The sequence below is a fragment of the Callorhinus ursinus genome, unplaced genomic scaffold (genome assembly GCF_003265705.2).
Source record: "Callorhinus ursinus isolate GAN/ISIS: 27379988/994484 unplaced genomic scaffold, GSC_fseal_2.0 scaffold47, whole genome shotgun sequence".
NCBI classification, from domain to species: domain Eukaryota; kingdom Metazoa; phylum Chordata; class Mammalia; order Carnivora; family Otariidae; genus Callorhinus; species Callorhinus ursinus.
Genome location: NW_027397109.1, coordinates 6,647,290 through 6,663,216, shown reverse-complemented (window position 1 = coordinate 6,663,216; position 15,927 = coordinate 6,647,290).

Sequence of the window (15,927 nt, the reverse complement as noted above, 5' to 3'; positions counted from 1 at the left end):
CTTAACGACTGAGCCACCCATGCGCCCCAACAGAGATGTTTATCTTGTACAAGGAGATAAAAAAGCAAGATTGAAATGTTTGCCATGGAAGTAAAAAACATTAAAAAATAGATAGGATTTAAAAAAAAGAGTAAATTCTAGGGTTGAAAACAAGTTGTAGCCGAAAATAATCGCTCATGGACAGGTTGAAGAGCTGATTAGTCAAAACTAAAGACAGAATTAGTTGGAAGATAGGTCAAAATAAACAATCGAATGAAGCAAAGAGAAATAAAAGTGCTGAATAATACAGAAAACAAGGTACAGAAAACAAGGTAAAGATTGTAGTTGATACATAGTAGATATACAGAGAAGATCTAACATATTTGGAATTGTAGTCACAGTAGAAGAGGAGCGAGAAAATCAGACAGAAGTGTTATTTGAAGGAATAATGGTAGACACTTCTTCCAGACCTGATAAAAGACATCAATCCACAGACTCAAAAACCCAACAGATTCCATTCGGAATCAAAACAGAGAAGACACCTAGATATAATATAGTAAAACTACTGAAAACCAAAGACAAAGAAAGAACTTAAAAATCAGCCATGGGAAAAAGACATCTTTATAGGAGCTTATCCCCGATGGGCAGTTAGACTGATAGCTGGCTTCTATCAGAACAACTACTGGAAACCAGGAGACACCGGAATGATATCTACAGTGACTTGAAAGGAAATAACTGCCATCCTAGAATTCTCTACCCAGGAAAACTATTTTTCAATGATTAAGGCAAAATAAAGACATTTTTTAGACAAAAACTCGGGAAGTTTACAATCAGCAGACCTGTACCAAGGGAAATTCTAAAAGTTCTTCTTCAGTACAAAGGAAAATCATCCTGGTTGGAAGTTGGAGAAGCAGGTTGGAATAAAGAACAAAAGGGGTAAAAATATGAGCGACTTCATGACTGTAAAAATAATATATCACAACATAATATATATTACAAAATAATATTATAGTATCCCATTGTTTGTCTATACCATAATTTAACCATTTCCCTATTATTGGATACCTCGGTTGTTTCCAACTTCTTGCAGTTATAATCGGGCCATGATATATCTTTGCAGTAAATCTAGCCAAGCTTTTGCCAGCCATGGCTTGTGGATAGTTTGATGACATATTCTGATGATGCCTGCAGTGCAGTATGTTAACATTAAGGGCTGATTCATACTCTGGAAACTAAACAAGTATGTAGAAGAGTTGGCATTCTCCACCCAACTGAGAGGTCTATTCACTATTCCCTTGGTTGGCATGCTGGTTACTAATTCTCTCTTGGCTTTATCCCACTCTCCTGTGGGTGGTGTTTGTGATGTGTGGATTGGGACTTGGCAAAACACATCTCTGCTGACCCAGCAGCTCCTTGTTAGTCACTGCCAATGGTGGGGGTGCTGGAGGGAGGATGCACAGTGGAGGGTGGGGCGGGGGGTGAAGGGACTTTTCTCTCCTGTCTGCCTCTTTTTCCTAGGAGCATTACCCCAGCCATGCTTCTTCATCCCAGCAGAGGCAGTTCCTTCCTACAGCAGCAGCTCATGGGATTCAGTTTTCCCTGACACAGGTGAGACCAACACTTGCCGCCCAGGGTCCCGTCCTCTGATGTCTGAGTTTCAGCTCTGTGGGGCCCCACCTCTAAGATTCTAAGTCTTAAGAATCCCAACCTCCTCCCATTGTTCCCTCAGTCTTAGGAATAGTAGCTACTTCCATAACTGCCACTTCCATGATATCTCAGTGTTTTCCCTTACCCTTTGCTTAACAAGTTAACAACTTTGTGCCCAGTTAACAAGTCTTTATATTAAGTTATCTCTTTTTGGATTTCCACTTCCAGCCAAGATGGGATAGCAGTGTCTCCTTTTACCCACCCACCTGAAATAACCGAATCAAACAAATAATAGTTTCAACATACTCGTCATCAGGTAATGAAAGACAGCAATCCTGGATAAATGAGAACATGCAAGATGGTCATATGGCTGGCCCAGTTACTGCTTTCAGAGAGTTTCCAAGACACAATATAGAAGAGTGAGCCCAAGAGGTGCCTGGCTGGCTCAGTCAGCAGAACACGCAACTTGTGACATCAGGATTGTAAGTTTGAGCTTCACATTGGGTGTAGGGATTACTTAAAATAGAATCTTTAAAAGAAAAAAAGAAGAGTGAGCCAAGTGGGAACTAGCTGACTCCCAGAGTTGAATAGACTGAACTGAAAGTTGGGGGAGACCCAGGTGGCTGGAGTTTGCAGGACAGAGTACCAGAAAAAAAGATAAGTATAGACAGAACTCTTGAGATCTGCAAAGGATCCCCCTCAGATATTAACAGAAGGCCTGTTCCTACCAGTCAGAGTGGAAAATGCAATAATTCATAGGACATCGGGTAAAGTACTCAGGAAAGTCTTGCCTGAGTGGCAGAAAATAATTAGTCTGGACTGAGCACTGCCCTAGACCTGCCTGACAAACCATAAAGGCAAGACCCAAAAGGATCAAATTGCTTCCAAGGCATTTAACTGCTTCCCAGGCCCAAACTCAAGACTTGCAGGGATCCAAAAATATTCAGGACCCAATGAGGCAAATTTCATAATCTCTGACATCCAAAGATTCCCAGGCATGCAAAGATGCAGGGAAACAGTTGACAATGAGGAAAAAACAGTTGAAAATGACCCATAATTGACAGAAACGTTAGGATTAACAGGGAAGAACATTAAAACAGTTATTATAACTGTATTTCATATATTCAAAAAGTTAAGTAGAGACGTGAAAGATTTTACATATATGAGATACGTAATATGTATATATATATATCTATAACTCAAAATATGTGTATGTATGGATATATAACTCAAATAGAACTCCTAGAGATGAAAACTACAATGTCTGAAAAGAAGCATACCTGCGTGGGATTAACACTGGGTGGAATTAGACATTGCAGAGGGCAAGATAGTGGCCTTGAAGGCAGGGCCATAAAAACTCCAAAATAAGACCCGGAGAGGAAAAAAAAAAAATCCTTTTGGGAAAATGAAAAGAGCATAGAGTTTGGGGCAAATTCAAGCAGCCACATTAATATGCACAATTGAAGTCCTGGGGCTGGGGGAGGACAGAAGAGAATAGTTGAAGGTACAATGGCCAACATTTTCTAAATTTTATGAAAAGTATAAAGTCAGGGACCCAGCAAAACAAAACCAAACAAACAAAACAAAAACACATGAAGAAAGCTATAGCAGCACACATCATAAATAAATTGATGAACATAAGTAATAAACATAAAATAAAAAGTAAAAATGAGAAAGTCTTAAAAGCAGCTGAAGGGAAAAAGACATAGTACATGCAGAAGAACAGAGATAGGACAAGAGATTTATTGTCAGAAACAATTCAAGTGTAAAGGGATCAATTAATCAAAAGGACATAATGATCCTAAGTATTTATGCATCTAGTAACAAAGTTTTGCAAGAAAAACTGATAGAGGGGCAGCTGGGTGGCTCAGTCGTTAAGCGTCTGCCTTCGGCTCAGGTCATGATCCCAGGGTCCTGGGATCGAGCCCCACGTCTGGCTCCCTGCTCGGCGGGAAGCCTGCTTCTCCCTCTCCCACTCCCCCTGCTTGTGTTCCCTTTCTCGCTGTGTCTCTCTCTGTCAAATAAATAAAAATCTTTAGAAAAAAAACTGAGAGAATTGCAAAAGTAAGTGGACAAATCCATCATTGTAGTCAGAGCTGTCAATACTTCTTTGTCAATAATTGATTGAACAAATAAAATCAGTAAAGGATATTTTAGACAACACTATCATCCCGATTGACCTAATTGGCATTTATAGAACATTCCACCCCAAATGAGCAGGACATACATTATTTTTTTCAAGCATACACAGAACATTTACCAAAGTAAGCAATATTCTGGCCATAAAATAAATCTCAAAAATGTTTAAAGATTCAAATCATACAACATATCCTCTCCGATGCAATAGAATTAAATTAGAAATTGATAACAGAAAGATACTTGGAATCCACCCCAAAATATTTGGAAACCAAATAATACATCTAAGTAATCAATGGTCAAAAAAATAAGTCAAAGGGGGAAATGAGACAATATTTTTAACTAAATAAAAATAAAAGCACAACATTCAAATTCATAGGATGCGGCTAAGTAACAGTACTTGTGGAAAAATTTATAGCATTAAACACCTATATTAGGAAAGAAAAAGGTTTTAAATTTTTTACTTCTCCTAGCTTAAAAAACTAGATTAAGATTAAATAACATCAAACTCAAAGTAAATAGAACAAAGTAAATAATAATAGATCAATGAAAACGCAAATCAATGAAAAATAAAACAAAAAATAGAAAAAAAATCAATGGAACAAAAAGTTGGTTCTTTGAAAAAAAAATCAATAAAATTGAAAAATATCTAACTGGACTAATCAGGGAGGAAAAGGAGAAGACACGAATTACCAATATCAGGAGTGAGGAAGGTAATAACATTACAGATTCTATAGATATTAAGGAAAAAAGGGAAATATTTTGAACTTTATGCCAATAAATTTGACAATTTAAGGAAATGGACAAATTCCTTGACAGAGACAAACTACCAAAGCTCACTCAAGAAGAAATAGATTATCCGAATAGCCCTATATTGATTAAAGAAACTGAATCTGTAGTTTAAAGCTTTCCCATGAAGAAAACCCCAAGCTCAGATGGCTTAACCAGTAAATTCCACCAAACATTTAAGGAAGAATAATATAAATTCTACACACTCTCTTCCAGAAAATTGAAGAGGAGGGAATATTTTTTAATTCATTCTATGAGGATAACATTACCCTGATAGTAAAATCACAAAAACACAAAAAGAGAAACTACAGACCAATATCCCTAAGACACCCCCCATGGACATAGATGTAGAAATTCTAAACAAAATTTTATGAAGTTGAGTTTTACAAAATCCTATAATTTAAAAAAGTAGAGTGTTCATGATGTCATAATCAAGTGGGCTTGGTTTAACATTTGGAAATCAATCAGTATAATTCACTATATTAAAAAATAAGAAAGAAAAATCATATGATCATCTCAATAGGCACTGAAAAAGCACTTAACAAAATTTAGCATCAATTCCTAATAAAACTCAGCAAACTAGGACTAGAAAGAAACTTCTTCAACTTCATAAAGGACATCTACCAAAAACCAATGGCTTACATGACACTTAAAGGTAAAAGACTGATTGCTTTCCTCCCAAGATCAGACACTTCTAGTCAACATTGTGTTGGAGGTTGTAGCCAGTGTAACAAAACAAGATTAGGGAATCAGTGTTATCCAGATTGGAAAGAAAGAAGTGAACTTTCATTATGTGCAGATGACATGATCATCTACATAGAAAATCAGATGGAACTACAGTTATTAGAACTACTAAATAAATTCAGCATGCTTGCAGAACATGAGATCAATATGCAGATGTCAGTTGTATTTTTATATGCTACCTATAAATAGCAGGAAACAAATTTTAAAATTATATTCTCATTATCAAAAATAAGAAATACTTAAATCTGACAAAACATATGAAAACCTGTACTTTGAAAACTATAAAACATTGTTGAGGGAAATTGAAGATGACTTAAATAAAGAGATATATTATGTTCATAGGTCAGAAGTTTTCATATTGTTAAGATGACATTTCTATCCCAATTGAGCTAAAGGTGCCATGCAATATCAATCAAAATTCCAGCAGGCATCTTTGTTAAAATGCTAAAATTTATATAGAATGTCAAGTTATCTAGAATACCCAAAACAACTTCAAAAAAAAAAAAGAACTAAGTTGGAGGTCTAAGATTACCCGATTTCAAGACTTATTATAGGGGCTCCTGGGTGGCTCAGTCATTAAGCATCTGCCTTTGGCTCAGGTCATGATCCCAGGGTCCTGGGATCGAGCCCCCGCATCAGGCTCCCTGCAGGAAGCCTGCTTCTCCCTCTCCCACTCCCCTTGCCTGTGTTCTCTCTCTCTCGATGTCTCTCTCTCTCTCTCTCTGTCAAATAAATAAATAAATAAATCTTAAAAAAAAAAGACTTATTATAAAGATACCATAACCAAGATAGAGTAGTGTTGGTATTGAGATGGATAAACAGATCAATGGAACAGATTAGAATATCTAGAAATAAACAAACATATATATGGAAAACTGATTTTAATAAAGTTGCCTATGCAATTTGGCAGAGAAAAGATGGTCTTTTTCAATAAATGGTGCTGAAAATACTTGAAGTTATTTAGAAAAAAAATGAGCTTTGGTCTAAATCTCCTACAAAAATTAAATCAAAACAGTTCGTAGACCTAAATAAAACTCTTAAACTATAAAACTTCTGGGGAGGGGAAAAAAAACAGAAGAAAAACCTTTGTAATCTTGAATCAGGCAAATTTTTCTTAGCTACAAAAGGAAAAGCACAATCTATAAATGTCTGCACTTTGAAAGATATTAAGGGAACAAAAAGATAATCCACAGACTGGGAGAATAGATTTGCAAATCATATATATGAGAAAGGACTCTCCTTCAGAATATATAAAGAACTCTCAAAACTCAAGAAAAAGAAAACAAACAACCAGCTGGGAAGGTGGTGGAGTAGGAGGATCCTGAGCTCACCGCATCCCATGGACACACTGAGATAACAGCTACATATGTACAACTAAGTCTGAAAATGACCTGGAAGACTAGCAGAACAGACTTTCCACAGTTAATTGTAGAGAGGAGGCCACAACAAAAAGGGTAGGGGGACAGAAATGTAGCTGAGAACCAGACCCCTGGCAAGATTAATCACAAACAGAGGGATACCACAAGCATGGAGAAGTGAGAAGATTAGATCCTACACCAGGTACCCCAGGCATGGGGGATCCACAGTGGGAAGCTGAATCCCCGTAACATTTGGCTTTGAAATCTAGGAGGGCTTAACCTTGTTGAGTTTTCACAACCAGTGGTGCTTAACTCTGGGCACTTTAAAAATCAGCCATTCTAACTCACAGAGTGCTGGAGGACAATAGGATACTCAGTCCCCACCCTTAAAGAGCCAGCATAGAAACGGCAGTTTGAAAAGTACTTATGGTATACATACAGATGATTTATTTACTAATTTCAGGACGTGCAGTGAAGGAGCAGGGATGCATAGGAGACTTCTTCAACAACAGAAGTGCTAGAGTGGGTGCCATTTCTCTCTCCCCAATCTCCCCACGTCTAGACAGCTGGACCGTTGCAGGAGCCAACCAGAAAACTACATCTATCTTCCTAGCACCATGCACTCCACCCCCATATTCCCTGGTGGATCCATTCCATACAGCCTGCCCCACTTGACAGGCATCCCTCCAAAGCAGTTCTTGCCCCCGAAACACCCTACAAGCAACCCCATAAGGGATCCGTGCCTGCTATCAGTGACTGCAGCCCTGGCAGACGGACTGGGGGCAGACATCTGGTCTGACTGCCATCCCTGCCTATAACAAATACCTGTCTGAGGACAGCACAGGGAGAGCACCCTGATCTGTGTGACTGCAGTTCCAGTAGACAGACTGGTGAGGGGTGTAGGCATCTGGTCTGACTGCTGGCTCTGCCCACCACTAAAAACCTCAGTGGGCAGCCCAGGGAGAGTGCCCTGCAGTTGGGTGTGACTGCAGCCCTAACGGATGGACTGAGGGCAGGCACCTGGCCTGACTACAAGCCTGTGACAACCCCAGACAGGGGCAGTGTGCTACAGGGCACCACAGAACCTCTTCTTCAGGCTACTACTTTCAAGATCAGGAGACACAGCTGCCCTTTCTAAAACATGGAAACACTCACAGAGAGTCAGATAAAGTGAGGCAGGGGACTATGTCCCAAATGAAAGAACAAGACAAAATCATAGGAAAAGAACTAAATGAAATGGGGATAAGCAGTATGTCTAATAAAGAACTCAAAATAATGGTCAAAAGATATTCACTGGGCTTGAGAAAAGAGTGGAGGATACCAGGGAGATGCCAACTGAGACAGAGAATTTTTTTAAAAGAACCAATCAGAGATGGAGAACTCAAGAACTAAAATAGAAAATACACTGGAGGGCATCAATAGCAGATTAGAGGATGCAGAAGAATGGATTAGCAATCCGGAAGACAGAGTAATGGAAAGCAGCCAAGCTGAAACACAAAGAGAAAAAAGAATTAAAAATGAGAATATGTTAAGGGAATGCAGTGACATCATCAAGCATGATAACATTTGCATTATAAGGATCCCAAAGGAGAAGAGAGAGAAAAAGGAGCAGAAAATTTATTTGAAGAAATAAGAGCCAAAACCTTCCCTAATCTGGGGAAGGAAACAGACATCCAGATCCAGGAAGCACAGAGAGTCCTCAACAAAATTAACCCAAGGAGGTTCACACCAAGACACAATGTAAGTAAGATGGCAAAAAGTAAAAAAAGAAAAAGAAAAGAAAAAGTAGTGATAAAGAATTTTGAAAAGTAAATAGCATAGGAAAGAAGACTGTTACATACAAGGGAAAGCCCATCAGGCTGATTTTTCAGCAGAAACTTTGCAGGCCAGTAGAAAGTGGCATGATACATTTAAAGTGATGAGAGGGGAAAAAAAAGCCTGCAATCAAGAACCCTATCCAGGTAGGTTATCATTCAGAATGGAAGAAGAAATAGAGTTTCCCAGACAAAGATTAAAGGATTTCATCACCAATAAACCAGACTTATGGGAAATGTTATACGGAATTCTATGAGTGGAAAGAAAAGGGCATAATTAGCAATAAGAAAATTATGAAAGGGAAGAATTTTACAGGCAAAAGCAAACATAAAATAAGAGTAGTACATTAATCTTTATAAAACCAGTATGGAGGTTAAAGCACAAAAGTAGTAAAATCAATGATATCTACAAAAATAAGTCAAGGGATTCACAAATAAAAAGATGTAAACTATGACATCATATACAAAAAACTTGGGGGGGGAGTAAAAATTTAGTGCTATTATTTTTATTTTTAATTTTTAAATTAAAATTTGATTTTTTAAAAAGATTTTATTCATTTGAGACACAGATACAGAAAGAGAGAGAGATCATGAGCAGGGGGAGAGGCAGAGGGAGAGGGAGAAGCAGGCTCCCCCCCGAGCAGGGAGCCCGATGCGGAGCTTGATCCCAGGACCCTGGGATCATGACCTGAGCCGAAGGCAGATGCCTAACCATCTGAGCCACCCAGGTGCCCCTAAAATTTAAGTTTTAAATTAAAATTATTTGAGAGAGAGAGAGAGAGAGAGCACAAGCAAGGGGGAAGGGCAAAAGGAGAGGGAGAAACAGACCCCCTGCTGAGCAGGGAGGCCAACGTGGGTCTCAATCCCAGGACCCCAGGATCATGACCCGAGCCAAAGGCAGATGCTTAACCTATTGAGCCACCTAGGTGCCCCAAAATTTCGTGCTTTTAGAATGGGTTCAAACTTAAACAACCATCAACTTAATATAGACTGTTATACACATAAGATGTTACAGATTAACCCAATAGTAACCACAAATCAAAACCTATAATAAACAACAAATGAAGAGAAAGGAATCCAAGCACAACACTAAAGACAGCCATTGAACCACAGGGAAGAGAGCAAGAGAAGAAAGGAACAGAGAACTACAAAAACATCTGTAAAACAAGTAACAAAATGGCAATAAGTACATACCTATCAATAATTACTTTAAATGTAAGTGGACTAAATGCTTCAATCAAAATACAACAAATAGATAAAAAAGCATGACCCATCTACAAGAGACTCACTTTAGACCTAACGACACATGCAGATTGAAAGTGAAGCGATGGCGGGACACCTGGGTGGCTCAGTCGGTTAAGCGTCTGCCTTCAGCTCAGGTCATGACCCCAGGGTCCTGGGATTGAGTCCCACATCGGGCTTCCTGCTCATCAGGAGTCTGCTTCTCCCTCTACTTGTGTTCTCTCTCTGTCAAATAATAAATAAAATCTTTAAAAAAAATAAATAAATACAAAAAAAAAAGTGAAGTGATGGAAAAAATATTTACCATGCAAATGGAAGTGAAAAGAAAGCTGGGGTAGCAATACTTATATTGGACAAAATAGACTTTAAAGCAAAGAGTGTAACAAGAGACAAAGAAGGACATCACATAATAATAAAGGGAACAATCCAACAAGAGAATCTAACAATTGTAAATATCTATGCACCTAAGATGGGATTTAACATTTTAAATACATAAAGCAACAATCAACAGACATAAAGGAAGAAACTGACAGCAATACAATAATAGTAGGGGACTTTAACACTCCAATTACATCAATGGATAGACGATCCAGACAGAAAATTAATAAGGAAACAGTGGCTTTGAATGACACATTAGACTAGATGGACCTAACACATGCATAGAGAACATTCCATCCCAAAACAGAATACACAGTATTTTCAAATGCACATGGAACATTCTGCAGGATGGATCACATGTTAGGCTACAAAACAAGTCTCAAATTCAAAAAGTTTGAAATCAACCACAACAGTATGGAATTAGAAATCAATCACAAGAAAAAGTCTGGAAACAACACAAATACATGGAGGGTAAATAACATGCTACTAAAAAATGAATGAGTCAATCAAGAAATCAAAGGAGAAATAAAAAAAAAATAGATGGAGACAAATGAAAACACAAGGGCCCAAAATCTTTGGGATGCAGCAAAAGCTGTTCTAAGATAGAAGTTTATAGCAATATAGGCCTATCTCAAGAAACAAGAAAAAATCTCAAAAAGCCTAACCTTACACTTAAAGGAGCTAGAAAAAGAAGAACAAACAAATCCCTAAGCCAGCAGAAGGAAGGAAAAAATAAAGATTAGAGCAGAAATAAATAAAATAGAGACTAAAAAAACAATAGAACGGATCAATGAAACCAGGAGTTGGTTCTTTGAAAAGATAAACAAAATTGATAAACCTTCAGTCAGACTCATCAAGAAAAAAAGAAGACCCAAATAAATAAAATCAGAAATGAAACCGACACCACAGGAATACAAGGGATTATAAGAATACTATGAAAAATTATATGCCAATAAATTGGATAACCTAGAAGAAATGGCTAAGTTCCTAGAAACATATAATCTTCCAAAACTGAATCAGGAGGAAATAGAAAATTTGAACAGACTATTACTTGCAATGAGATGGAATCAGTAATCAAAAAACTCCCAACAAAACAGAAGTCCAGGACCAGGCGGATTCTACCAAACATTTAAAGAAGAGTTAATACCTATTCTTCTCAAACTATTCCAAAAAAATAGAATAGGAAGGAAAGCTTCCATATTCACTCTATGAGGCCAGCATTACCCTGGTACGAAAACCAGATAAAGGCACCACAGAAAAAGAGGACATACATGCAAAAATCCTCAAAATATTAATAAACAGAATCCAACAATACATTAAAAAAATCATTCACCACAATCAAGTGGGATTTATTCTAGGGATGCAGGGGTTGTTGTTACCAAGTACCAAAAAGGTACCCTGAGACTGAAAAGCCAAACAAGTCACCCCATGCCATTTACACAGAATTTCCTTCAGGGTAACTTATGACAGGGGAATCAGGTGGGTGACAACCCAGGGGCTACACAGCTATTCTCTGCTTCCACCTTGACCCTAACCCACAGCTTTTATAGAGTGGGGGGATTATGGTGGCGAAGTCAAAGGATAGTTATCTAAAGTGGTGCCTTCTGTGTACCACTTTAGGGATGATCAGAACAAGCCTCCCCACATTCTGGTCAGGGCATACATTAACCTTCACAGGGCTTGGAACACATAGCCCCAAGGGAGGTAAGTGCATGGCCATGAACAAGATGGAGGGCCAAAGATGGAGTTAGTGTTGGCAACACTCCTGGCACTCTACCCCCCGCCATCTTTATGGCTTGTATAATTTTTACATGCCATTCTTCCATGATGACCATAAAGCCAGATATCAGGAGGGGATTTGCATCCCTATGCCACAACAGCAATATTAATATACCTATAAGGCAAAAAATTACTTAGAACTATGGTTCCTCAACAACCTTATAGAGAGGTCCTCTCAGCAGCTCCAACAGCTGGAGCGATTGTGAACTTCAACACAAGTGATGGCCCATGACCGGAAGACATTTCCTGATGCAACAGGAACATCAGCAGTACGAGGCTGGGGTGATAAGACAAATATTTTACAGGCAATAAATATGGCAAAATTTCATTTAGCAACTACACGGTAGCAGTTTGGTCCCCATGAGCCAATACCACCCTTGGCTTAGGTATTTTCCCTTGGGGATGATACCATAATATTTTGCCCCTTAACATCATCAGAAGGTGTGCCCATATTGTACAGAGGCATTTCAGTTGGCACCCATACTAACAACCCTACTGCAGTACCAAGGGTCAGAGTTTCAGAAGCAGTTAGTTGCATGGGTGTTGGACCCTGATTAATGTAGAACAAGGGGTTAAGAATAATACTGGATGTGAGCTCTTAGTCTCAAGGGATTAGGACACAGCCACCTAGGGGAGGAAAGGTACTCCAAGTCAGTTTCCAATGAGTTAAACTCTTACCAGGTGGGAGGCCTTATGGCAATCACAAAAGGAGTCCCTCTTCCCACCAGATAGGCCTCAAACCTCATGACAGTATCTACACTCATTGCACCTGAGCTGTGGGGGTGTGGTTGGTTAGGTGTTCACAAGCCAATGTCTGTCCTGCTGTGGGCGTGGCATCAAGGAGTCAAATTGCCTCTGTTAGTCATGGAGACCATCCTTTGAGACAGCCATCTGGTGACAACGTCTTTAATGTGTTTTTTTATTAGTCTATTCATCCTTTTGATTAGACCTGTAACAGTAGGATAGTATGGCAGGTGGAAAGTCCATAATATATCCCAGTCCTATGCCCATTCTTGGACATCATGCTCAGTAAAACGTGTCCATTGATCACTATTTGAGTTGGTGTTCCTTACTTGCTCTCTAGTTTCGTTAACCCCTTTATAATTGCAGCCTGATTGGCTCTTCTACTGCTCTCAATCCTGCCCACTGACTACTTCATTTTGTTCCTTCTTTGAAATCAAAGTACATCAGAATGAAAGAGGATGTCAACGACCTCCATTTTGACCTGAGTCTGTACTTTCTAACTGATTCAGTTCTTTCCAGCCTATCTTTAACTCAAAGACCTGGGGGGCAAAGCATCCCATGATGGGAACAGCAATCATCGCCCCGATGCCTGCAAGACCCTGCGTGATTGACCCCAAGACAATGACCCTGCTCTTCACTGCCCCCTTGCATGCACCCACCAACCTTTGTTCCCCATTCTCCTTCTATGAACCTAGAAGTATTTTCAGTATTTGGGACACAGTCTTTGAGATGCTGGTCCTCAGTCCTCCCACTGTTGGCCTCACTGAAATAAAGTCCTTTCTTCTTGCACCACCCCTCATCTCTCTCTGCCTTTGGATTTTGTCAGCAGCAGGTGGTCAAATCTGCTCTTAGACTCGTGAAGCCAGGAGCTCTTGCACCCTTGGGCCCCAGTTATAAGAATCCAGTCAGACAGCAGAGGAATGCCAAATAGGGGGGCTTCCCCAGTAACTGCCATCTGTGTACCATGTATCCACTGGAGGCAAGCCTACTCCTTCCTTTACTTGGGGCGGGGGAAAGCATCATGTCAGCAACTTCTGGAAGTTGGGCTGGGTCAACGTGAAATGACTGGCTTTAGTAACATGTGCAGTTCATGGGACAGTGGGCTGGTATTGTAAGCACGCCTCTTCTGTAGGTAAGCATGCCTTTTCTGTAAGGTGCTTACCTGGGCACAGGTACTCTTAGGTATGCTGAACCTGTCCTATTTCTATCCTCCTACTGGCAGGGAGGTTCGTATCATCACGGGCAAGTCAGTCAGTCTTTCTGTCTGTTGCCGTGCAAGATACACAGCTTCTAGTTGTTTCTCGATGGGACTGTACCTGGTTTCTGTTCCCTTCCATAATTGAGACCGGAATCCTAAGGGGATTTGTTTCCTGTTTTGTCATTGCCACAAGTCCCAGCCAAACCCTTTTGGATATGAATTTCTGTCTAATTCACAACTCACATCTGGTATCAATACCCCCAGGGCCTCTACTTGTTTAAATACCATTTTTGCCTTCAAGAAAGCTTCCTTTTGGTTAGCACCCCAATCCCATCTGCTTCCCTTCCAAACCAAGGCATATGAAAGTCTTAATATCTGTGCAAATGGGGAATAAAAGGTCTCCAGTAACCCAATAAACCAACAAAAGCCTGTGATTCCTTTACCGTTTTAGGGATTGGGAAGGCTTGTATTTTATCAATGACCACCTCTGGCATCACTTTTGTCTTACCTGCCCAGATGATGCCTCCAGAACTTTACTGATCGACCCAGCCCTGGATCTTGGTACTCACCTACCATCCGCGTGACTTTAACTATGCCTATAATGACGCAGCTGCTTGAGGCGGGGAGGGTAAATCATCACAAGTTAACATCACGTCATCTATATAATGATAAAATATCATGTCCTCTGGCAATATTTTTTTTCCAGTCTACCATCCCATGACAAATTGTGGGACTATGGAGATGCCCTTGGGGCAACGCCTTCTATAGGCTTAGCAAGAACCAATTGGGTTGTTTGCCTAAATTTTCTCTTGGCATCCCAGATAATACTAGATCTTGCCACAGTTGCTTACAAGAGACCTTGATGGGCCCCCTTTCTGCCATTCTGTCATTGGCAGGATCCTTTGTTTTTCTCTGTTTTTCAACCCAGCTATTTCCCTTACGACAAATTCAATTTCATTAAATCAGCCACCATGGCGGCTACTGTAGCCATGGGTTGATTTAACCACAGGGGCAAGGACAGATACTAAAGTCCCATACAATGCCCCCAGGGCTGACCGTAAGATACAGTCTTTCATGCCAGAGGAAAGTAATTCTTCATCTGGGCCTCTAAAATGCTGGGCATAAATGGCATGTTCTCTTCCCTGTTCACATATAATTTCTTGTGGTTCTTCCATAGAGGTCCAGTGTAATAGGGGCAGGGGGTAGGGGGGAAGGCAACATCCCCCATTAAGATTCCAGGTTATCTTAATGCTAGCGTTTATCCAGTCCATCAAATTAGCTAAGTGCCCTCGATTCTCACCAATGCCTGCCGCATATATCTTTGGCGCAAGGCAGATTAAGCTGTGATGGGGGCCATTTTTGACATCTCAAACCCATTTAATATGCCATCTCCTCCAGTATTCCACAGCTGTAACACGCAAGCTGCCACCCTTCTTGGCCCTTTTGCTTAAAGAGGCTAGTTAGCGCCACTAATTCAGCAATCGAATATTCCGTCATAGTCATTTCCTGCTGAGTGGGAATTTTTTCTCGGTCACCCCCAAGCGAATTGAAGGGCATGCCTGTAAATCATTTTCCTCCTCTATGATAATATCTTCCTCATCAGAGGAGTCATCATCCGGGGGATCCCATGCTTTAGGGTCCCAATTCGCTTGAGATACAATAATTCTCACTTTAGTGCACGGTGGTCTGTACCCATTACCCATGCATCTTTAGCATCTTACACGCCGTAATTTCTAAGTGTTCCTCCTGCTGTTGGATTCTTTTGGATATAATTGTTTCAGGATTTCTTTTCCTTTAGTTTCCAGGGTTCTTGGTCACACAGCTTCGAAGAATGAAGAGGTAGACCAGATGAAAGGTGGTGGACAGCAAAGCAAAATTTATTGAGCAATAGTACGAAGCTGCCAAAGAGGGAGGGGACCCAGGAAGGTTGCCCTTGGAGTGTCTCAGTCTAGGGGTTTTTATGAGATTGCTGGCAGGCTGTTTTAATCTGATTAACCCTCCATGTGCCTATCACCCAATCAGGTTTTTGTCCATGCACTCATCTACCTCTCAGGTAGTTGTTCACATGGGAAAGGGTGGAGGCCTCCTTCCAGGGTAGTGTAGAATAGCAGGATGGGTT